Below are 26,067 nucleotides of genomic sequence, written 5' to 3' on the forward strand. Positions count from 1 at the left end.
GGGTTCAATACCTGGGTCAGGAAGATTCTCTGGAGTAGGAAATGGTAAACCACTCCAGTATTCTTGCCTGGAAAATTCTATAGACAGAGGAGTCTGGTGGGCTACAGCCCATAGGTCACAAAGAGTCAGACACGACTGAGCGGATAAGCACAGCACAGCACATATATAAATTATGGAGACAGAAATGGCAACCCACTCCAGTATTCTTGCCTGGAAAAATCCCATGGACAGAGAAGCCTGGCGGGCTACAGTCCATGGGGTCGCAAAGAGTCAGACACGATTGAGGGAATAACAAGGATCTTGTCTAATATGATCCTATGACTTTTCAGCTATTCCTTTTAACCGCTCTTCAGACTTCATCTAATTTTATATATGAAGAATTGTTTAAATGACTTTAGATTAAAAAATGATATACCAATTAAAAATAATAGCACACTGATGAAGAGTATGTAAACTGACAACTTATAAAGTCATTTGTATTCTTATTCCAGAAAGTTGAACAGGATACTACTATCACTGAAAGACTTAATCAGTGTACTGTTTTCTCCATAGAGTGTATATAATTGGCTACCTATTTAGATCAGGTATGCTACTTCATATCAACTACAATACCTAAAAACAATTATAGAGCTTTTAAAAGTCTAAGTTTTAAAAATTGACCTCCGCTCATTTCTTCCTTCCTCCCATTCTCCTTTTACTCTCTACTGGCTCCCACTTTAAAACGTTTTTTCCCTTACCTTTCTCACTCATTCTTTCTTTTTCATACATTCCTCCCTACTGGATTCCACTTTTAAAAATTATTTAACTACCTACCTACCTATCATTTATATAGCTACCTACCTACCTATCTATTCAACTATCAATCATCTATCTTTGTGTCTTTATTTTTGTCTTTGTTTCCCTGACTCCTACTTTTAAAATCCATCCCGCACCACACAACTACACTTGATTTTTGTAATGGCTCCTACCTCTTACATTCTCTTTCCTTCTTTAACTCTCTCTTGTACTGACTCCTCCTTTCTAAACTTATTGCCTGCCTCCGCCTTTCCCTCCTTCTCTTCCTTCCTTTCCAGTCTTCCATCTCCTCCGTCATTCTTTTACTCTCTACTGGCTTATTTTTAAAACATTCTTCTTTCCTTCTCTCTCATTTTCTATAATTTTTGTCCTATCTTACTACTGACTTGAACATCACCTATCTATCCATCTAGCTATCTAATCTAGCTACCTGCCATCCAGAGGTCATGCTTCTGTTTTTATTTCAATTTTTGTCTTACTTCTTTTGAATCTCTTTCTCCCTGTCTTCTATACTATATATTTTTTTTTACTAGCTCCTCCTTTTAAACATCTGTCTTTCACTCTCATAGTCTCTTCATTTTTATTTTACTATTTCCCCAGCCTCTCCCCATTTTAGAATTCTTTTTTTCCTGCCTCCTCATCTCCTTCCCTCCCTCCTTCCCTTTGTATCTCTCTTTCTCCCTACTTTCCTCTTACTTTCTTTTAAAACTGGTTCATCTTTTAAACTTTTTCCTTTCCTTCACTCTCTCTTCTTTCATCTTTTTAATGTTGACTTTTTCACCAGACTTTTCATATAAAACCCTTTCTACTTACCTATCTATCCTTCACCTACTAAACTACCTAGCTGTCACCCATCCATTTGTTGTTCAGTTGCTGTCGTATCTGACTCTTTGTTAACCCTTGGACTGCAGCACATCAGGCTTCCCTGTCCTTCATCATCTCCCAGAGCTTGCTCAAACCCATGTCCACTGAGTTGGTGATGCCATCCAACCATCTCGTTCTCTGTTATCCCCCTCTCCTCCTGCCCTCAATCTTTCCCAACATCAGGATTTTTTCTAATGAGTCAGCTTGTTGCACCAAGTGGTCAAAGTATTGGTGCTTCAGCTTCAGCATCAGCCCTTCCAAAGAATAGTCAGGATTGATTTCTTTTAGGATTGACTGGTTTGATCTTCTTGCAGTTCAAGGGACTCTCAAGAGTCTTCTCCAACACCACAGTTTAAAAGCATCAATCCTTCTGTGCTCAGCCTTCTTTATGGTCCAATTCTCACATCCATACATGAACACTAGAAAAACCATAGCTTTGACTATATGGACCTTTGTCAGGAAAGTAATGTCTCTGCTTTTTAATATGCTGTCTAGCTTTGTCATAGCTTTTCTTCCAAGGAGCAAATGTCTTTTAATTTCATGACCACAATCACCAACTGCAGTGATTTTGGAGCCCAAAAAATAAAGTCTGTCACTGTTTCCATTGTTTCCCCATCTGTTTGCTATAAAGTGATGGGACCGGATGCCATGATCTTCATTTTTTGAATATTGAGCCATATTTAAAAGATGGTTTTAAGCCATCTTTTTCAGTCTCCTCTTTCACTTTCAAGAGGCTCTTTATTTCCTCTTCCATTTCTGCCATTAGGGTGGTGTCATCTGCATATCTGAGGTTATTCATATTTCTCCTGACAATCTTGATTCCAGCTTGTGCTTCTTCCAGCCCAGCGTTTCTCATGATATACTGTGCATATAAGTTAAATAAGCAGGGTGACAATATACAGCCTTAGCATACTCCTTTCCCAATGTGGAACCAGTCCATTGTTCCATGTCAGGTTCTAACTGTTGCTTCTTGACCTGAATACAGATTTCTCAGGAGGCTGGTAAGGTGGTCTGATATTCCCATTTTTTTAAAGAATTTGTACAGTTTGATGTGATCCACACAAAGTTCATCTGCATATATTTATTTTACTGGATTGTAACTGAATTCTTTTTTATATCTCTGTCTCCCCCTGCTCTCCACTTCTTTCCTTCCTTCTTTCCTCATTCCTTCCTTCCCTCCCTACCTCTCTCTCCCCCTACCCTTTCTCTATCTTTTCCTCACTCCATTTCTTTCATAGTCTCTGTCTTTCTCTTTTCTTCCCCTACATGTCTGCATGCCTGCCTTCTTTCTTTCATTCCTACTTTCTTCCTTCCCTTCTCCTTTTCTAACTCCTGCTCCTTCATCCTTCTTCATTTCCTCATTTCTTTCTTCCTTCCTCCTGCCTCCTCTTTTCCTTTCTCCATCCATTCATGCACCCTCTCCCTCTTGTCTTTTTTCATTCGTTTCTCCTTCCTTCACTCCTTTCCCATCTCCTTCCTCCTTCTTTCTTCCTCGATGTCTTCCTTTTCCTTCTTTCTTCCCTTCTTCCTTCCTTCGATTCTTATTTTATTTATACTACTCTTCTTTCGAAATGTTATCTTTCCTTCCCTCTTTCTTTATACTGTTTCTTTAGTCTTTAATACTGCCTCCTCCTTTTAAAATCAGTTCTTCATACCTGTATATTTACCTATCAGGCTGTCTCTGTATCCAGCTATCAATCACTTTCTGTCTTTATTTTAAAGACTTCCACTTTTTAAAATCACACATACCACACATTTGTACTTGATATTCTTGCTGATCCTTCCTCTCACTCTTACATTCCTTTTCCTTCTTTATGTGACTCTTTCCCCTACTGATTCATCCTTTATAAACTGTTCTTTCTTATTTCTTCTTCCTCGATTCTTTCCTTGCTTCCCCTACCCCCTGCTCCCTTCCTTCTCTTACTAGCTCCTTTTTAAAGCTTCTTTTCATCTCTCTCACATACAATAATGTTTCTTCTGTCTTCTTACTGGATTCTCCTTTTTAAAATTATATCTATCTAACATCTATATATCTAATTGCCTACCTGTCATCAATCTGCCTATCAATGTAGCTCTGACTGACTTCTTTTTAGGGCCCCCCTCTCCTGCTCTGTGCAATTGTACTTAATTTTCACAGTAGCTCCTCCTTTTAAATCTTCTGTGCCTCTCACTGTCATATTCTCTCTGCTTTTCTATTTTGTCACTTTCCCCAGTCTTATCCCTTTTAAAAGTCTTCACTTTCTTTCCTACCTCTTTCCATCCCCACTTCATTCCATCCCTTTCTTTTTTCTTCCTTTCTTCCTTCTTTTCCCTTCATTCTTTCCTACTCACTCTTTCACTTCTACTTTCATTATTTTACTCTTTCCTTTTTTGCACTAGGTTTTCTTTATTTGCTCCTCCTTTTAGAGTTTATTCATTTCCTCTCTTGCTTTCATTATTTTTTGCAGTGACATTTTTATGCCTCTTTCTTGTTAAACATATTCTTTCTTCTCCTCTATCTGTATAGGACATTTTTCTATACCCAGTCTCCAGATTCACTGGTTAAAAATCAAAATAAATGGAGAAGAAAAAAGAATACAAATAAATATTTCCAAACCCTAAAATAATTAAAAGATATAATAAGGACACTTCAGTGCTAGCTGAAGTTTGAAAGTAGTAGGACATATTCTAAGTCTTGAATAATGGTGTTCATTCTTTGAAAATTTCTCAGAAGTCCCTTAGAAATTTTCCAGATCTGATTCTTTATTTCTCAGGTGTCAAGCTGTCTGCTACAGATTTTAGGCTACAAAGATTTCCTAGTTTTAGGTTGTACTAAGATTTACTTTTTTTTTTTTTCTTGGCTCTGCTTCTTACTGTTTGACTTGGTAATAGTCAATGCCTCAGTTTCCTCATTTGTAAAATGTAAATAATAACCCCCACCTCACAGGGTGGTTGTGAGGATTTGAAGAAACATATTCATTAAGTGCCTGACATAGGGCCTGGCCTGCTGCAAGCAGCCAGTACATGGTTTCAGTTGTGGTAGAGGTGGAGTTGACAGTGCTATTGGCTGTTGATTGCCCACAAAAGAAAACATAGACAATATTTCCTGAGCTTCATTAATTGAATGTGGGAGAAGGGCTTTAAGTGGTGGTGTAGTGCCTTTTGGTTGGTCTGGCTTGGATTGCTCATTGGAAATATTCATTAATCTTTCAAGTTCCCTTTACCCCACACCCTCTCTAGCGATTATTATTTGTATACTTTTTTGATGATGACTATTCTGACTGGTGTGAAATGGTACCTCATGGTAGTTTTGATTTGCAACTCTCTGATAATTAGTGATGCTGAGCATCTTTTCATGTGCCTGTAGGTCATCTGTATACCTTCTTTGGAACAATTTTTATTTAAGTCTTCTCCCTTTTTTGATTGGATTATTATTTTTTAATATATTGATCTGTATAAACTGTTTGTATACTTTTTATAAATTAAGCCTTTGTTGGTTACATCATTTGCAAATATTTTTCTCCAGTCCATAGGCTATCTTTTTGTTTTGTTTATGGTTTTCTTTGCAAAAGCTTTTAAGTTTAATTGTCGCATTTGTTTTGTTTTTACTTTTGTTTCTATTACTCTAAGAGTAATTTTTAGAAGAATTAACTAACTAAAATACATATTTCTAAAAATATACCTGCTTTTCAGGTAATTCATCTGTAATTTCAGATAATTTCATTATTCTAAAGCTCTACTAAATGGGAGTTTAATGAGTAGAAAATTCATGGATAGACTTCAGAGTTACCTCAATTCAACAAATATTTGTTGAGAACCTACTATGAGTGAAGTCCTGTTTTGAATACTGTATGAGAAGATAAAACTATGGATAAAATACTCCTGTCCTCAAGGACAGAATGTGAAACAAACATAAAGTAACTATAATATACGGCAGGTCATAAGACCTGGCAAAACCATAAGCTAAAGGTATAATTCAGAAAAGAGGGGTCACATCCAAATAAAAACAGTTCAGTTCAGTTGTTCAGTCATATCCAACTCTTTGCGACTTCATGGACTGTAGCATGCCAGGCCTCCCTGTCCATCACCAACTCCCAGAGCTTGCTAAAACTCACGTCCATCAAATCAGTGAAGCTATCCAACGATCTCATCCTCTGTCATCCCTTTCTCCTCCCCTCTTCAGTCTTTCCCAGCATCAGAGTCTTTTCCAATGAATCAGTTCTTTGCATCAGGTGACCAAAGTATTGGAGCTTCAGCTTCAGCATCAGTCCTTCCAGTGAATATTCAGGAATATTCAGGACAAGATGGTGGATTAAAAGGATGTGTACTCATCTTCTCATGAGAGAACTCCAAAATTGCAACTCAATGCTGAACAACCATTGACAGGAGAATGTTGGATCCCACCTAAAAATGATACCCCAAGGGCAAAGGAGAAGCCCCAACAAGATGATAGGGGTAAAATCGCATTTAGAATCAAATCCCATACCCACCAGAGATGCTCAGAGACCTCAAACAAAACCTTGTGTGCACCAGGACCCAGGGACCCCACAAGAGAATGAGCCAGACTTCCCTTTGTGTGTGTGAGTGTCTCCTGCGGAGCCACGGGTCAGCAGTGACCTGCCACAGGGACAGAGACTCTGGCTGCAGCAGACCTGGGTCACCCAGCGTGTGGCATAAGCCCTCTTGGAGGAGGTTGCCATTAGCCCCACCATAGAACCGCCAAGCAGATGACCAACAAACTGCAGAACAATTATACCAAAGAAATCCTCACACTGTTAAGAAAGTTCTAGGACCCACAACAGATTTCCCAACTTGGAGATCCAGCAAAAGGACTGAGAACCGCCAGGGAATTTGACTTCAGAGGCCAGTGGGAGACTGAGACAGACTTGCCTGTGAGTGTCCAGGAGTCTCTGGTGGAGGTCAACCGTTTGGCCTCAAGCCAAGCAACAGGGAGGGAACACAACCCCACCCCTCAACAGAAAATTGGATTAAAGATTTACTGAGCATGGCCCGGCCCATCAAAACAAGACCCAGTTTCCCCCACAGTCAGTCTCTCCCATCAGGAAGCTTCCATAAGCCTCTTATCCTTATCTATCAGAGGGCAAAAAGATATGACAGTGAAAGAGGAACTCCCCAGGTCAGAAGGTGCCCAATATGCTACTGGAGAAGAGCGGAGAAATAACTCCAGAAACAATGAAGCGACGGAGCCAAGTAATAACAGAGAGGGCTTAAAAATCTGCATGGATGCATAAAGAAGATGGATAGAATTTTGGCAGAGAGCAATGGAGAAAGGGTATTCCTAGTAAATGGAACAGCAAAAGCAAATGTGAAAAAGTGAGAAAATGTGGCATAATATTAGAAAAAAAAAATATGCTGGTAGGTCAGTAAAGATTTGGAGTGAAACAAATTCAAGATAACGTCAGTAGCTAAGGAGAAGACAAAATATTGGGGCCATCACATATCAACGGAAGAAATTAGACATGGACCACAGGATTACGGGGTAATGTGGTTAGAGTCAAGTTTCTTGAACTTTTCCAAGGGCCCAAATGTTCTTAAGGGATTCTGTGGGAGAAACTGCCCTGCTGGCCTCATGTTGTTCCCCTAAATGCCTCATTTTCTCTGGTAGTTATCAGAACTAGGAGTTGCCCAGTATATTATCAAGATTAAAATTTAAAAATTGTTCCAGATATGCCTCATTTCCAAAGTAGTTACAGTCCCCCACAAAATGTGGATAAATATTTTAAAAGATCAAATTGTATTCTGTATGCTCAAAATCACGTACAAAACAAAAGATCATTTTGTACTAAACCCTGTTCACAATTTGTTTCTCAAACTTCTTTTAAACCTATTTCCCCTTTCTAATAAACCTAAAACTTTCAGGCCATTTTAAATGCTGTTTGAAAGTTTAGTGTAAAGAAATACTGAGACTACATCAAAATAATTTTATAACTAAATACATTTTTTAACTAAGTATGCTTGTTTGGATTCTCATGTCACCACCAGCTACCTTCCAGGAAACATCCCCTAACACATACACACACCAAACTCGTCCACAATATTTGAAATAAAGAAAAAAACGCTGACTCTAAAACAGTGCCATTGCTTACCAAAATAATGCTTTGCTGTCTCAGAGCTAATTTCACACTCAAAGTAGGGCAAATTTATTAAAATTCCAAATTATCTACATTAAAGGAAGGAACTAAAGGCAAAGAAAAAAAAATAACAATGAATAAACCAAAAGTCATATATTCTTACCTTGGAATGCTAACTGATAATTTTCTAATAGTGTTTAACCTAATCTATTATTACCCTTCCTAATTTCACACTAATTTATAATGTAAGAAAAAAACTGGAAACAGTGCTGATTAGAAAAAGCACCTGAAGTTCCAGAACCTGTTGGGGTAATTCATAAGACAGATAAACCCATGTACGGAAAGTTGAGAACCAAGATTTTATTGTAAGGTTCCTGACTTAAAACAGAGGCAAATGGTTTCCTTTGTATTCTCGTCTTTTAGGTTGGTAGTATAACATTACAATACAATTTAGACAATTCTTACAGTTTGCAATTTTCCCTCATTTCACATAATTTCCCCTTGCCTTTACCTTGCTTGTTCCTTGGATATTCAGATGTTCTCACACCTTCTGATGTACCTAGACACCATCCATCAATTTGATTGTCATTTCTCAGGGTAGCAATGAGGCAAAAAGGTAAAGGAAACTCACAAAATGAGCCATCCCCATTTTTATAGATGAAAACACTGAGCTGATAAAGAGCAACTCCTTGCAGTTAAATAGTACTTTCTACTTCTTAAAAAAGGATGTCATGTGTATTATTTCAATTTATTTAACTCTCAGAGTTAATAATAGAGTCTTCCTTGATAATAGAGTTAATAATAGAGTCTCCTTGATCTGAAAAAGTGAGTTCCTTTAGGCAGGGGTGGGATATGTTAAGATTCATGCTTACAATACTTGGATTAACATTTTTCACATATAAATACAAAAAATAGGGGTAAAAAATGCTAAAAAAAAAAAAAAAAGTCTAGCCCTAAAGCTAGCAAATAAATATTCAGCCTTATGTCCAGTCTAAAATAAACCTCTCCAAAGAAAACTGAAGCTTAAACAAATTGCTTTTGTCAGTCATCTCCATAGTAAAAGTTCATGAGGACTTGAAATGAGTCTCAAATTATTTGAGCACATTTTGCTATGGCATACACACAATATTTTGAGAACTGCAATACCCAACATAATACCTGTGCATAGAGAATGTGTCCAAAAAAGAGGTAAATTTGTAAATGAATAAATTAAATTGTATAGGGAACAAGAGACTAGGTAAGCATAATAAGGAAGATTGAAAGGAAATAAAAGTGGAATAATTTCAGTGGTATCTTATAATAAAGTGGAAACTATATAATGTTTGGATTCATTTAACTCATTATATTACTTTTACATCATAATTTATTTTTGTATTTTTAAATTATATGAGCATTTAAATAAAGGTAAGTCTAAAATTATGTCAGGTTTTTCTACATTAGAAATTCTCTAAAAACTGTATTTTGTATTACTTTTTAATACTAGTGTTTTAAATTGTTATATTTTGTGAGAAATTAAATTACATTAAAAATTAAGGATTTGTTTCTATTATAATCTCAGTGTATATTGAATATTCTTGTGCCCTGTGACTCACTCATCCATTTTTTGTTTTTACTTTTGTTTCTTTTAGCATTCAATGGTATACTGACATAATTTAGAAAATGAAAATTTTCATTTTTATTTCTCAAACATATGAATGAATTGCACTGGAAGTATAAAAACAAGTGTACAAATGTCTTTCAACAGAGCAATGAATGCCCTCTAGTGTTTCTTGCTAGAATATGAGTTTTAGTAATAAAAAAATTGAATATGCAAATGTATTTTCATAACTATTTAAAAAATAAACTCATAAACAGTAGACGCTGAAGTCTATGTTTTAAATGCTACCCAAAAATGTAATAGCAAGGCATTTCATTAAATGTTGTCCTACCTAAATGATAGATATTATTTTAATGTATACACAAAGGTGAGAGAAATCAGAGCTGTTTGTTTTTAAGATATGGGGCATCTGACACCCCTAAAAAAGTACATCCTGTCTTTCTACTACTACCTTTCTAGCAAACTCCAGACTGAAGTAGTTACAGGAGACATTCCTAAAGCATCATTATACAAGTACTTAGTCACCAAAACCACACTTTTCCCCTGTCCACTGGTATGCATATACAGAGCTTCTATCTCTAGAAGACAAAACACAATTTCCATGAACATCTTCTGCCTTTGTTTGAATCTCTCATTGGTAATAGCAATGATGAAAAGAAAAAGCAAAAAAAAAAGAAGAAAGAAAAAACAGTAAAGGAACACAATTTATCTGGACCTGTCAAACTCCTGTATTCCATTGTGCCTTGCCTTAACTTTACACAGCAGCAACCATACCAAGAATAAAAAATGCCAGTTCCTCCGTTATCAAGAACCAGTGCCTGGTCAATTTTCAGCATTTGCTTACAGAGAAACAAAGATACTAAAAAGCATGCTGGTTTGTGACCAGATCACTACAGATCATTTCACTAACTATGGAAAATCATCACAACAATCACAAACAAAAAAAAGCATTTGAAAATATTTGAGTTGAATACATCGAGTAGTGGATTTTTTTTGTCTTGACCAGTACCCTTTCACGTTCTTTTAGAGCACCACAATTCTTCTGGTACATGGGATTGGTATTGCATAGAGGGCATTTTACATTCTCAAGACCACGGGGTGGGCATGAAATGCAGCCCTGGTCAGACTGAGGAATATGAATCTTGGACAGAGTGAAGAGAAGATGAAAAGCTGCTTCCTAGATCCTCAGAACCACCAGTTCTGACATATTTTATGAGAAATTAAATCAAGGTATAGACATTCAACTTTTCCTCAGAATCTGTGTGAGATGCCAGTTACCTTGTTCTTTTCTCTTTTTGCTTCAGCTAGCCAGAATGTGTGTGCTCAGTCACTCAGTCGTGTTCCACTCTGCGACCCCATGAACCAGGCCCCTCTGTCCAGGGGATTCTCCAGGCAAGAATATTGGAGTGAGTTGCCCTTCCCTCCTCCAGAGGATCTTTCTGATCCCAGGGATCAAACTCGGTTCTCCTATGTCATCTTCTGCATTGATAGGTGGATTCTTTATCTCTGAGCCACCTGGAAGCCCAGAGGTTGTAGTCAGGTTTTCTAGTTTGCTAACCACAGAGCCAGTGGTTTCTTAAAGCTATTACTTTACCTAAGGGAGTTTTTGCGCTTTATCTTCCACATAGGATATCTGTCTGAAAAGCACACCATATATCTAACAAACTACTAATTACTCAGACTCAGTCATCTTTATTATTAAACAATTTATATATTTTATGTAAAAGATACAAAGTAAAATAAGGCCAATTTTGTTCATGTAAATAGTTATTTTAGAACATTTTTGTTTAAGAAAGCAAAAGTCCATGTCTTAGCATGGACTGTGAAATTCATAACTCCTTTAAAAGGTCAGAATACCTATTTGCTTCTTTTTTTTAATATTTATTTATTTGACTGTGCTGGGTCTTAGTTGTGGCATGGGGATTGTAGTTCCCTGACCAGGGATCGAATCCAGGTTCCCCGCACTGGGAGTGCAGCGTCTTAGCCACTGAACCACCCGGGAAGCCCCACCTGTTTGCTTCTTTAGCAGATAATTTCACTAGAAAGACAATTAAACAATGATAATATAATCTGAATGTGCTATGTGCTTTAGTTAACAGAAGGTTTTTATGTCGATTATGTCATTTAATTTTGATGACTGTGAAAGAATCAAAGTTTTGTATCCACATCTTAGTGATAAGATAACTGAAGCTAAGAGTGTAAGTGGCTTTACCAAGGTCCTGAGGGTGATCATGTTGGGAAGCCAGCCCAAACACAGGTAGTCTGTCCTCCAGGTTTTGGTTCTTCCCACTATACCACACTACAAAGTAGTGTGAAGTTTTATTGTCCTAGAGTTGCATTACCTCTTAGTGTAAGTATCAGGGAGATGGAAGTAAATCAAGAACAGAGCAGTGGCCCAAGGCCCCTGGTCACTTTCCAGGACTTGTAAGTTACTGGAGCTCACTGACCTTCTATCAGGAGCTGCAAAGTGTCTTTTACTCCACGGAATTGATTATTCTCTAGAATATTTCAATAGTGTATGTCCCTTTTGACTGGTACAAACAACAAAAGGGTTCTAACTTAGGAGTCCAACCTCTGGTCATGAAGCATCAAAGAGTCAAGTGGCCCCACAGGACACATGCCCTTTTCCACATATGCACTAATCAGCCAAGCTAGGAGAGACCTAGACCTGAGTGTAAGATGTCGAAATCTAATTTAATACATAGATAACCGGGGTACTAGAAAATAAGACTGATATCTCCACTTTCACATTTTCCATGAAACTTCTTGAATGGATACTGCTATTAGTCTGGGATCTCCAAAGAGCAAGATCTCTACCAAAACAGGATTAAGAATTCTATTAAAGGAAAATGCCTGTGTGAAAAGAAATAGGGAGGGTGCTGGGAAAGGCTGGGAGAGTCGTCAGACTGCATACAACTCTAATCTGTGAGAATAAGAGACTGAGAGACAGAATGAATGGATGCACCCGAGACTGCTGTGCAGTGTAAAGAAGGTTTGGCAAAGAAAAGTGGGGGAAGGCCTAGAGCCAAACTGGGCCAACAAAGGAGTCCCACCTGCCTTCCAGGTCAAGGTCGGCCTCAGTACATCACTGCACTCAGTCCCTGGTGGGAGCGGCCGACAGGAGGTGCAGCCTGGGCCAAACCGAGGGCTGGATGGGTTTCGAAGCACTGCGGCAGTGGCCGTCCCTCTCTGAGGAGTGTTCCTACTGCTCCACCACAAGGTATGAAGGGAAGGTGTGGGGGAAAACTTTTCAAAACCCTTCAAAATGTCAGAGTCCTCTTTTCATCAGAAATTCATTGGTTGTTTCTGAAAAGAACCAATTCCACAAAATTTGAGCACAATATCAATAGTATTACCATAAATAGAATACTGAGAAAAGCATTCTGAAATACACCCTTTAGAAAATGAACAATTCTAAATCATCAAATAAAAATAATTCAGTAGTTTAGCTCAACACCAGATGGAGCTCTTTTGCTTTTTAAAACAGTGAAAGAGTCTGGTATTTTCTTAATTTAATACAGGTTTAGACTGATTATTTCATAGCTCGTCAGCCATCTTTTGAAATCATTTGAGTGCATTGACACCGTATTTGTCACATTGTAAACCTAATGTTTTTCCAAATACCTTGAACTAGATCAAACTGCAATGTTAATAAAATAAAACCAAGACTAAACACATTGCTAAATCTTTAAAATAAAGTTGTAAATATCTGCATTCTTCTAAAGGAAAGTGTTAAGAACCTAATGTAAATCTATCCTTTAAAAAACTGATAATTAGAGAAAACACTCTCCTAAATCTCTAATTTGCTCCAGGCATTCTTTTTTTATACAAAATAACTTTTCTATAGGAAAAGTATTTTTTAAAAAACAAGTCTTAGGTGATAAAGTATAATATTTTTAACAACTTTTCTGTGCCAGTTTTCAAAAGAAGCTAAAGGATTAAATTAGCAATGTTTATGATGTAGGCGTGCTTTTTTATAAGTAAATCCTAACTGTGGGAGGTATTTTATCTATGTTCTGTGCCTCTGCTTCAGGGTTCTTTCATTGTCATTGCAAGGAGACAGATATAGAAACAAAAATATGAACTTTTATAATAAAAAGACATTTTTTTAAATGATAGGACTGACACACATTTAAAGGAAGATATTTAACGGAATAGTTTGTATACCTGTTCTTTCGTTAATTCAAAACATACTTGCAGAGCTTGCTTTTGCTGAAGCTGCTTTTGTTGTTCACCCCCCTGGAGCTTGAGAGTTCAGAAAACATACAATGAAGCAATCAGCTATACTAAAGGCTATTGTAATTAAGGAAACAGAGGACAGTGTGGGAGCACAGCAAGGAAACCTAATGGCTGTTGTAGTCTAAGTGAAGGAGAAGACCTTCCCAAGAAGTGGAATTTAAGCAGAGACTCCAAACTAGGACTGAAAGAGGCAAAAAACAAGAAGCAGAGTGTTTTAGGTGAAGAAACAGCTTTTAACAAACTAGTACAGCCACTATGGAAAACAGTGTGGAGATTTCTTAAAAAACTGGAAATAGAACTACCATATGACCCAGCAATACCACTTCTGGGCATACACACTGAGGAATCCAGATCTGAAAGAGACACGTGCACCCCAATGTTCATCGCAGCACTGTTTATAATAGCCAGTACATGGAAGCAGCCTAGATGCCCATCAGCAGATGAATGGATAAGGAAGCTGTGGTACATATACACCATGGAATATTACTCAGCCATTAAAAAGAATTCATTTGAATCAGTTCTAATGAGATGGATGAAACTGGAGCCCATTATACAGAGTGAAGTAAGCCAGAAAGATAAAGAACATTACAGTATACTAACACATATATACGGAATTTAGATAGATGGTGGCGATAACCCTATATGCAAAACAGAAAAAGAGACACAGAAATACAGAACAGACTTTTGAACTCTGGGGGAGAACGTGAGGGTGGGATGTTTTGAAAGAACAGCATGTATATTATCTATGGTGAAACGGACCACCAGCCCAGGTGGGATACATGAGTCAGGTGCTCGGGCCTGGTGCACTGGGAGGACCCTGAGGAGTCGGGTGGGGAGGGAGGTGGGAGGGGGGATCGGGATGGGGAATACATGTAACTATATGGCTGATTCATGTCAATGTATGACAAAACCCACTGAAATGTTGTAAAGTGATTGGCCTCCAACTAATAAAATAATATTAAAAAAAAAAAAAGAAACAGCTTTTATAAAGGCCTGGGGGTGAATTAGAGTAGGTCAAATTCTATAAAGTAAAAACATTTCAACACAGCTAAAATACACGGTTCTAGAGGAAGGGAGAAAAATAAAAGATCAGGAGAGATTTGTTGCCACCAGGAAGTGGAAGATTTTTTGACTGAATTAAGAAAAGTGAATTTTATCCAAGAACAATGGGTAGCATTTAGAAATGAAAGTTCTGAATTAAAAATTAAAGGCTGTGATAACCAGCTTAGGAAACGTTCAGTGTCTATGGATAAATCATCAATATCCCTACTAAAATAAACTGCTTAGACATGACAACTTCAGCTTTTCTTATCCACTGTAACAGTAACATTGAATGAAACACAGACTCCATTTACATAATTACTATTGACTTCAATGACTTTGAAAAGTTATACTGCCTTTCAGATTTTCTCTTTTGTGGTGTAATTACATTTATACCCAAAGCACCCTAATTAAATTCACTGTTAAAGTGAAATTTCAGTGTTACACTTTCAGAAAAAGACAGTCACTAATTTACTCAAAACATTTCTGGGCAGGAAATTTCACATGGAGCAAATTTGAATTGAGCTCTAAGATAAGATAGTTCAAAATACTTTGCTAAGTAGACCCATCTATGCCAAGAGATACATGCTCTGCATGTTGTGGGGCATGTTGGCTATTTTCATGTATTTCAAAGCACTGTGATATTGTTTTCAATTGCTATGGCTTTCTTGTCGGGTGCAAAATGATTGTGAACCTCCTAAAGGTTAAAAACTGATATACGTCATGCAGAAGGAAGAGCAAAACTTCCAAAGAGTGACTCTCTCACACCCTCCTCCACCACACACTATCAAATCATCTCTTTCTCTTTTGGAAAATATAAGAACTCTTCATTGTGTTACATTTTATGTAAAATCTGTATTTACTTACTTTCAATTTTTTTTATTACATCACTTGCATCATTCAATTGTTATATTTTTTTCTATCTGTGAAAAGTGTTGGGTTATTTGAGTTGAGATGAAATATATTGTCATTTTCCCATTAAAATTCACAGAAATATTTTTTAATAATTGTGGTTTTACTGTGATGGTGTGGTTTTACTGTGATGGTGTGGTTTTCAGGGATGAAATAATGTCACCAATCAAAGAATAAGTGTTCATTAAAGGACAGAGTTGAAACCAAACATTTGAGACATGGCAGTAAGTGTAAATAGGCTTCCACAAAATAAGAAATTATAAAAGAGAAATAACCATTAAAATAGGATATTTTTAAGTCATGTGAGATTACTATGTAAGTAAATGAACTGAATAATTTCCCAGGAAAATGCAATGTACTAAACTGATTCCAGTACAGATAGAACATTTTTAAAAGTGTATAGAAAAAAACAGTAAAAGTTATTACAGGACTACTCCATGTGACAGCACCAAGTATCGATGATTTCTAGCAGGCAAATTCTACCCCAAACACCAAAGACCAGGTAATTCGTATGGTATATATAGTTCTAGTGCATAGGGCTTCCCTGGTGGCTCAGATGGTAAAGAATCCGCCTGCAATGTGGGAGACCTGAGTTCAATCACTGGATTGGGAAGATCCCCTGGAGGAGGACAGGGCAACTCATTCCATGGCAACTCCATTCTTGCCTGGAGAATCCCCATGGACCGTGGAGCCTGGTGGGCTATTGTCCACGGGGACGCAAAGAGTCAGACACAACTGAGTGACTAAGCACCCACAGTGCATAGGAAAAGAGGCAAATCCCCCAGATTCTTTCTACAAAGCAAGTATATCCACATACGATATTCACATATGATAAAAACAAGACAAAATATTGCAGGCCAATCTTACTTATGAATTTTAATGCAAAATTCTAAATAAAATATGAGCAACACAGAACCCAAAACCATAATAAGAAAATAGTACACTGTGATCAAATTAGATTTATTCTAGTAATATATGACTGACTAGTGGAGGTGATGGAATTCCAGTTGAGCTATGTAATACCCTAAAAGATGATGCTGTGAAAGTGCTGCACTCAATATGCCAGCAAATTTGGAAAACTCAGCGGTGACCACAGGACTGGAAAAGACCAGTTTTCATTCCAATCCCAAAGAATGGCAGTGCCAAAGTATGTTCAACTACCAGACAATTGCACTCATTTCGCATGCTAGTAAGGTTATGTTCAATATCCTTCAAGTTAAGCTTTAGCAGTACTGAACCAAGAACTTCCCGATGTACAAGCTGGGTTTAGAAAAGGCAGAGGAACCAGAGATCAAATTGCCAACATTCTTTGGATCATAGAGAAAGCAAGGGAATTCCAGGAAAAAAATCTACTTCTACTTCATTGACTGTACTAAAGCACTTGACTGTGTGGATCACAACCAACTGTGGAAAATTCTTAAAGAGATGAGAATACTGGACTATCTTACCTATCTCCTATCTTCTGAGAAACCTGTATACAGGCCAAGAAGCAACAGTTAGAACCTTACATGAAACAACTGATTGGTTCACAACTGGGAAAGAAGTACATCAAGGCTGCATGTTGTCACCCTTTTTATTTAACTTATATGCAGAGTACATCATGCGAAATGCCAGGTTGGTTGAATCACAAGCTGGAATCAAGATTGCCGGGAGAAATATCAACAACCTCAGATACACTTTAATGGCAGAAAGTGAAGAGGAACTAAAGAACCTCTTGATGAGAGTGAAAACCCTGACTTAAAACTCAATATTCAAAAAACTAGACTCATGGCATCTGATCCCATCACTTCATGGCAAATAGTTGGGGGGAAAGTGGAAGCATTGATGAAGTGAAGTGAAATGAAGTGAAGTCGCTCAGTCGTGTCCGACTCTTTGCGACCCCATGGACTGTAGCCCACCAGACTCCTTGGTTCATGGGATTTTCCAGGCAAGAATACTGGAGTGGGCTGCCATTTCCTTCTCCAGGGGATCTTCCCAACCCAGGGATCGAACCCCAGTCTCCTGCATTGCAGACAGATGCTTTACCGTCTGAGCCACACGGGAAGCCCTGGAAGCAGTGATAGATTTTATTTTGGAGGGGGGCTCCAAAATCACTGTAGCTATGAAATTAAAGGACTCTTGCTCCTTGAAAGGAAAGCTATGACAAAACTAGACAGCATATTAAAAAACAAAGACATCATTTGCCAACAAAGTTTGGTACAGTTAAAGCTATGATTTTTCCAGTCATCCATGTATGGATGTGAGGTTTGGACCATAAAGAAGGTTGAGAGGCGAAGAATTGATGCCTTCGATTGTGGTGCTGGAGAAGACTCTTGAGAGTCCCTTGGACTGCAAGGAGATCAAACCAATCAATCCTAAAGGAAATCAACCCTGAATATTCATTGGAAGGACTGATGCTGAAACTGAAGCTCCAATACTTTGGCCACCTAATGCAAAGAGCCAATTCATTGGAAAAGACCCTGATGCTAGGAAAGTTTGAAGGCAGGAGGAGAAGGATACAACAGAGGACAAAATTGTTGGATGGGATCACCAACTCAATGGACATGAATTTGAGCAAGCTCTGGTAATGGTGAAGGACAGGGAGGCCTGGCTTCCTGCAGTCCATGGAGTTGCAAAGAGTCAGATATGATGTAGCAACTGACAAGAAAATTCGATCCACACCTGCTTACCATATATGAGAATAAAGTTCAAATGGTTAAAGACCAATCAAGTATGAAAGAAAAAAGAAAGAAAAAGAATGAAACCCTACAGTAGTGGAAAAATCAGATAAATTCCCTTATAATCAGAACATGGAGAAAGCGTTCTAAAAATGATTAGGAATACAGATGCAACTAATGATAATGTTAAATAAATTTGACTGCCTAAAGAGAAAAATCTTTTGCATTAACAAAAAGACTAAATACCATAAGCAAAGTCAAAGGATAAATGACAAGCCAGAAGAAAATGTTTGAATAGATGTCATATATAAAGGGCTGATCTAACATGTTAAAAAAAAAATCCTAAAAGCTAAAAGAAAAAAAAGGTCCCCACCATGAAGACCATGACCATAATGAAGTGGCAGAGACTAGAATACTCTCCCATCTTAAACAACTGAAAAAACAGACAAAACACTTGAAAGAATGGTTTTTAGACACTGCATCACAGGCAGCACAGCATGAGAGAAGCAAAACAAATGAAGCGATGCCTTTGATGGCTCCAGCTTACTGCCTGGAGAGCGTTTCCAGGCCACAGAAAAGGGAGGAGGAACTCAGAGCCAGGCTGTCACCACTGAGCTGAGGAGACAGTTAGAACTAAGTTGACAAAGGTTAGGGTGGGGCAGAGTACCAGAGAGGAAAAAGTTGCTAGGGCAGGAGACGCCTGTGCAGCTAGAGAACTAAAGAGGACTCCTCTTGAGTCCTCAGCTAAGCTCTGGTAAGAACATGCTTGTGAAGAAACCTCCTGAGGCCAGAGAAAGAACCACTGGAAAGAAGCAGATGGAACAATCCTCAGAGTTTACACAGCACTGGGAATAGTTTATTTCCCCCAAGCCTGGGTGGAGAAGCCTGAAATGGGGAATCTGGTAGAATATGAATCTGTCATGACATAAAGGAGGTCAGTGCTCGCTTAGGGATGGGAGTGAGGGAGGAAAACAAGATGGATTACAAAGGATGCAAGGAAATCAGTATGTTCAATACATATGTTAAAGCTCAAAAATTGTGTATTCTAAGTATGTACTGTTTATCCTATGTTGATTATTCCTCAGTATAAAACTATAAGGGAAAAAAACTTTTTGAAAAATTATGACGAAGAGAAAAGAGACCAAAACCCCAATAGAAAAATTGGAAGATAGGAGCAGGCAATTTTTAAAAAATACTCTTAAACATATGAAAAGATGAATAATTTCACTTGTAAGAGAAATGCAATTCAGTGCTCTGTGGTAACCTAAATGGGATGGAAATGCAAAAAAGAAGGGATATATGTATACATATAGATGGTTCACTTTGCTGTACGGTAGAAATTAGCACAACGTTGTAAGAAACTATATTCCAATAAAAAGTAGTTACCAAAACAAACACTGAAGCAAAAGAGAGAAGTGCAAAATGCTGATGTCATTTTGTACTTCTCATGCTGGCAGAAATTCAGGAGGTTTGCACTACACACTCGAACTGACGAAGAAGCAGGCATTCTCAAACTCTCCAGGTGGTTGACAGGGCAAAATGGTACAATCCACTCAGTGGAAACTGGCAACATCTACCAAAACTGTGCAAGCATTTATTCTTTGTTCCAGCATTCTCACTTCTAAGGATTTACCCTAAAGATACACTTACAAAGCTTTCTTAAATGTGGCCTTACTGGTAATAGCAAAAATAAGGACATCTAGATGGCCATCCTTAGAAGCCTCATTGAATAAGTTATTGAACATTGACATGATTGAGTATTATGTAACTCCAAAGTTGAATTATAATGAGAACAAATGAAGTATATTTTGAATTGAAGACATAATTATAGAAAAATAACTAAAGTATCTTTAAAGTACAGTAATCTGACCTTATCCTTAGGTGACACAATTTTAAGGACAAAAAGAACTGCAAGCAAATATTGAACTTTACTTCAAATATTTGGCTTTCATAGTGGACTTGGCATGATAATTCTAATTAAAATTTATATGAATTACAGGAAAGAGCAAAGGAATGAATATTTGGGGAACTGAGGTTCTCTCTATGGGAGAAAGGAGATGTATATGTGGAAAGGAAGAAACTTGGGGCATGATTTTGGAATTAGGAGGTATTAGTATTTCAAAGGGGCTTCCCTGGTAGCTCAGCTGGTAATGCAGGAGACACCGGTTTGATTCCTGGGTTGGGAAGATCCCCTAGAGAAGGGATCGATCGGCTACCTGTTCCAGTATTCATGGGCTTGCCTGGTGGCTCAGACAGTAAAGAATCTACCTACAATGAGGGAGACCTGGGTTTGATCCCTGGGTTAGGAAGATCCCCTGGAGGAGAGCATGGCAACCCACTGCAGTATTCTTGCCTGGAGAATCCCCATGGACAGAGGAGCCTGGTGGGCTACAGTCCATGGGGTCGCAGAGTCAGGCATGATTGAGTGACTAAGCACAGCACATACAGTATATCAAAACAAATTTTTAAAAAAATATATATTTTCTCGTTCTCTTCATTGGAAGGACATAGAAGCTAAGTGAACACCCCTATTTCCCAATGTTAAAAACTGCTCAGGGTCTGAGGTTTTATCCTGCTTGCAATCCAACAAACCAATCTGCCAGAGCTTCGTGAATGCTAGCAGAATACAAGGAACTTCTGGGTCAGTCAAGGACTCCATTATTCATAGAAACGGCAGTGGCTTCCCCAGTGGCTCAGATGGTAAGGAATTCACCTGCAATGTGGGAGACCTGGGTTCGATCCCTGGGTTGGGAAGATCCCCTAGAGGAGGGCATGGCAACTCACTCCAGTATTCTTGCCTGGAGAATCCCCATGGACAGAGGAGTCTGGTGGGCTACAGTCCATGGGGTCACAAAGAGTCAGACACGACTGAGCGACTAAGCAGAGTCATCATTTGTGCCAGCTCCCCAGCCCCAGTTTCCAAGGGCGATGTGAAAAGAACCAGGTGGTATCTGGACAGGCAGTGGGTTCTATTACAGAAGGACGCTGAACTTAGGGAATCCGAATCTTAGAGAATGCGAAGGCTGTCTGGCATTTGCCCCAGAGAAGAACATTATCTTCATTATACTGGACCGTAAACAAACCTGTCCTTGGCTCTGGAGAAAGCATATCTTCTACGACTATTCACTAACTACACAAACATCTTTGTAAAGACCATTCAGAGCAAAGGGCAGTTACTGCCCTCTGTACATCACAAGATGTACAGAGCATAAGAGGACCAGCATCTAGATCTAGGTGTCTGAATATTATTCCCTACTTAAAAAAAAAGAAAGACTCCTTTGACAAATGGCTGATTATATGTTTGGAGCAGGGAAGGTACAGGTGGGTCTGGCATATCCTATTATGTCAGAAAACAGGGAATCCTTAAAAACTGATGAAGACATTCTAAGGAACACAGGAGCTAGAACAATTTGAGCATCAGAGAGAATAGTTGTAGAGAGGATTATAACATATTATATATAAAAAGAATCTGCAAGACCATAGTAATCCTTAGAAGGATGGTTGTGCCAGCTAATAAGTGAAGAAGCAATGAAAGAATGAGAAAATAAATATGGATCATCAATGAATGCTGAAACACTTGGTTAAAAAGTCATTGGGGAATACAACATTGACAACACTCCAAAGATTGTTAATTGATTATGAATAGAGATATTTACTTTTATAGAGGAGAGACCTGACAAGCTTCACCTTAACCAAATGTTTAAAATTTACATCATCAAAGATGAGCCAAATTGACATTATATGCCTCCCAATGCCATGCGCTGAAAGCAATATCACCTATGTAGTATTTGTATCAAAATGTTTAATCTGATACCAATCATGAGGAGACTATGAGATAAATGCAAATTGTGGACCTTTCTACAAAACAACTGACTTGGACTCTTCATAAAAGTCAAGTCAAGGCCCCCACAAGAAAGACTGATAGTGTGTTCAAGATAAAACATTAAAGAGACATGACAACTGAATGCTATAAATAATTGTTGATTGGCTTCTGTTTTTTTAAGCTATTGAAATATTATTGAACAATTGGAAATTTGGAATATGGCCCATTTATTAGATAATACTCATTGGTATATCAATAATGTTGTGATAATAATATTGCAGTTATGAAAGAAAATGCCCTAAAGTATTAGAAATAAAGCATCTGTCTGCAACTTATTTTCAAATGATTTGGAACAACAGTATGAATGTGGAAAAATCCAAATTGATTCAATCTAAGTGAAAAGCATATGAGTGTTCACTGCATTGGTATTCCAACTTTTCTATAGGTTTGAAAGTGAAAACCTACAGTTGTGTCCACCTCTTTGTGACCCCATGGACTGGAGTCTGCCAGGCTCCTCTGTCCATGGAATTCTCCGGGCAAGAATACCGGAGAGGGTGGCCTATCCCTTCTCCAGGGGATCTTCCCAACCCAGGGATCAAACTGGTGTCTCCCACATTGCAGATGGACTCTTTATGACCTAAGCTAGAAAACAAGACACTAAATCACATTTCCTGGTCATTCTTTCCAGACTGTGAAATTTATTGACATATATTCAGACATAGAATATCATCAAAAACTGTATGTGGAATGCTTCTCTACAAACACCACGTCTTTGACCTAAGGTTGAGAATAGCCTTAATCTTTTATCCAATATCATTACCTTGTTTAAAATCCTGAATTTCTAGACTATACACATCGAGATTATATCTTAACTGACTCTCAGGTCCCTCTCCTGGCACTGTGTGTAACTGATACACATAGATACATCTAATGTGGATTAATTTCTCTTGTCTTTTCCATTATTGAAATTAAATATGCCTTATTTTTATCCATGCATATAGTTATCAAGATCTTCTTATAGTTTATCCCATAATAACTAGAATTCTCAAAATAGCTTAGTGACAAGTGATATCTTCAAGTATAAAGATATCACTGTCCATACCTGCTTTCCTTATTTATAAATTGTTAAACCCGTCCAGCCCTACCTTATTCAGTTTTGGAGGCCCCTCCTTTTCACAGTCCTCTTCCCAGAGAGTTTTTATGTTTCTAATACTATTCTTTACACCTTTTAAGTAGCCTACCCTCCTCATCATTTTATCCCTTCATATCACTGGGAAATACCATGCAGACTTTTTGAATGATAAAACAGATTATGTACCATGTCTGTATGTCCTCATTCATATATGTCCCCCCAAATAAATATGAGCCAGATGTAATAATCTTAAATAAATCGTGCTGTCTTTCCCTTACAGAAAACATCTGTTTAAGTGTTCTAAATTCCATTTAGTCTACTGAGGTCAGTCCACTGATGTGCTGCGCAGCCATTGCCTTATTCCCTTTCAGGTTTCAGCTCACTTCCTTAACTCTCATTTATGTGGACGCATCATCTCTGTTTTAACCACTGCATTATGTCATTATTTATATTTGGGTCATGACAAAATAAAAGGTACTGAAGAGGGCACAGGGGTTTTGTAGCACTTCTGTCTACTCCCAAATCCCACACAGGCGTGGTTCACCTCACTTTCATCTGTGCAATGCCCTCAAAGATTCCATGAAAGTTGATACAATCCATTACTAAACTATACCACTGTCAGCAGTTCACACAATCACACGGAACCCAACAGAGCATGTAGAACACATTCCTGTATTCTGTGACTGAGGTGTATCTCCCAACTCAAAAATTTAGGGGTGCCACCAGGGGTCTCAAGGCCACTCCGCTGACTGCAGCTCTTTTGAAGAAGTGGTTACATGTCCGGGAGAGGAGCTGGTGGAACAGCCCTTCCCTTTTTTGTTCTAAGGATTTACATTCAGAAAGGATTCAGATCTGGGCAAATAAAACTTGATCCACCTACCTGTCTATCATTCTATCTATCCATCACTTCACACATTTAATAAATATTAGGGTGAAAAAGCCCGAATGTCGGTTCAGTGGCCTGGGAAATGGCAAAGGTGTATCAGTAGAGTACCAGATTAAGAGGGTATAAGCACTCCTGTTAAATGCCAGTGGAACAGAAGTGGGAAGAGACTGAGACAGGTCAGAGCCTGGAGGGTCAGAGTTAAGAGCCAATTCCTGAGAAAGTGACCAGGATCCCTGGTCTTATGGGAGGCTTAAAATCAAACCAGATCCCCACCCCCCCAACCCCCACACACAAGCTGGTTAGGAAGATGGAATAGGAACCAAGTAATAGAGGGTTTTAGAAGCATTCTTAATGATAACACAGGAATTGCTTTACGATGCTGTATTAGTTTCTGTTCTACAACAATGTGAATCAGCTATATGTATATATAGTGAGAGTCGCTCAGTCGTGTCCAACTCTCTGTGACCCCATGGACTATACAGTCCATGGAATTCTCTAGGCCAGAATACTGGAGTGGGTAGCCTTTCCCTTCTCGAGGGGATCTTCCCAACCCAGGGATCAAACCCAGATCTCCCGCATTGCAGGCGGATTCTTCACCAGCTGAGCTACAAGGAAAGCCCTATGAATATATAATTTGTTGTTAAATGAATGATGTGCATGACAAAAAGTCAGAAGTGTTAAATTGTTATAACCTTGTCATCGAGCCCCTGCAGTGTCTGGAAGAGTGTAAAAACAGGTACAGATCATTGGCAGAAAAAACACAATCTTACCTGAATTCAATCATAAACATATTTAAGGTTTAGATAGTACAAAATACTTATTACCTATGTTACATGGGCCAGTGTGTACTCAGAATTCCTGTTTCTCTTCCTCAGTCCTCTCACTTATTCCAAATTTCTCCTGCTGGGGAACACATCATTCTGGTGTCTTCTGTGGTCAAGGATTTTGAACTCTGTTTTTGGCTCCATTTTCTGGTGCAATAGTGGTTCCTCAAATTTTCCATAAAAAAGCACCTTTCTCAGCAAACAAAACTCTTCAGATTATTGATAATAGCTTCAATGTATCTTTAGACTAAAAGATCCCTCCTAAATGATGAGAAACTGAAAGAAGACTGAAGAAAGCTTATCTCTCTAGGTAGAGAGTAAAGAGTAGATCAAGATGCTTCTGTAATTTTTAAAGCTCTAGACATCCTATATATGTATCGTTTGGGGATGTAGAAAGACAAAATCATGTCTGATATGTCAAAGGCAGTCAATTACTAAGACTCCACTCCATGCTTTCAACCACGTTGTTATCTTTTTCCTTAGGCAGAGTATCCACACACAGTCACCACCTCAGAACTGCCAGGGAAGAGCAGTGCTGGCAGGAACAACTGAAGCAACCAGGAATTAGAGAAGGAAAGAGTTTGGAAATTCTCCAGACACTCACACTCCACTTTACTTTTCTGTTCAGTGTTGAATTTCTGTGCAGCATCCTTGCCAGGTCCTGAGAGCTCTATTGATAAACTCCCTCAGTGATGAAGAACCTCATCACTATGGTGAGTCTTTTTTTATATTGCGCTAAATGCTATGATGCAGTGCTCCAATTCCTCTCCTCTCTGCACCCTCTCTGCCCCTTTTAGGATGGAGGCATCCCTTCCCGATCCCGCTGGGAATGTCGACAGGTAAGTCTTTCAGTTGCATCTTGCTTGAGGAACTGTCCTCAGCTGAAGAGAGTCACTGTGCCCAACATGACACCTCTTTTCTAGGTTGAATTGATAACAGGATACAAAGGTTTTCCCCTCTTGCCTCAACTCAGGACACTGTCTCACATCAAGCCCATGGAATAGGCTGGGGCTTTTGTTGAGGTGGTATAACAGTTCAGCTTTGCACTCTGTCTAGTCCTGCTCCCTTCACTCTCCCCATGGCTGTTGATTCTAAGAACACTTCCCTATAAACCTCCTACATGGAGATCTCCATCTCATCTCAGAGGCAGTTTCTCAAGGAGCCCAACTTGTGGTATAAAGTATAAATCTACTCCGGTATTAGAAAAGTCTGCTTGTCCTAATTCT

Source organism: Muntiacus reevesi, chromosome 13 (assembly GCF_963930625.1).
Source record: "Muntiacus reevesi chromosome 13, mMunRee1.1, whole genome shotgun sequence".
NCBI classification, from domain to species: Eukaryota; Metazoa; Chordata; class Mammalia; order Artiodactyla; family Cervidae; genus Muntiacus; species Muntiacus reevesi.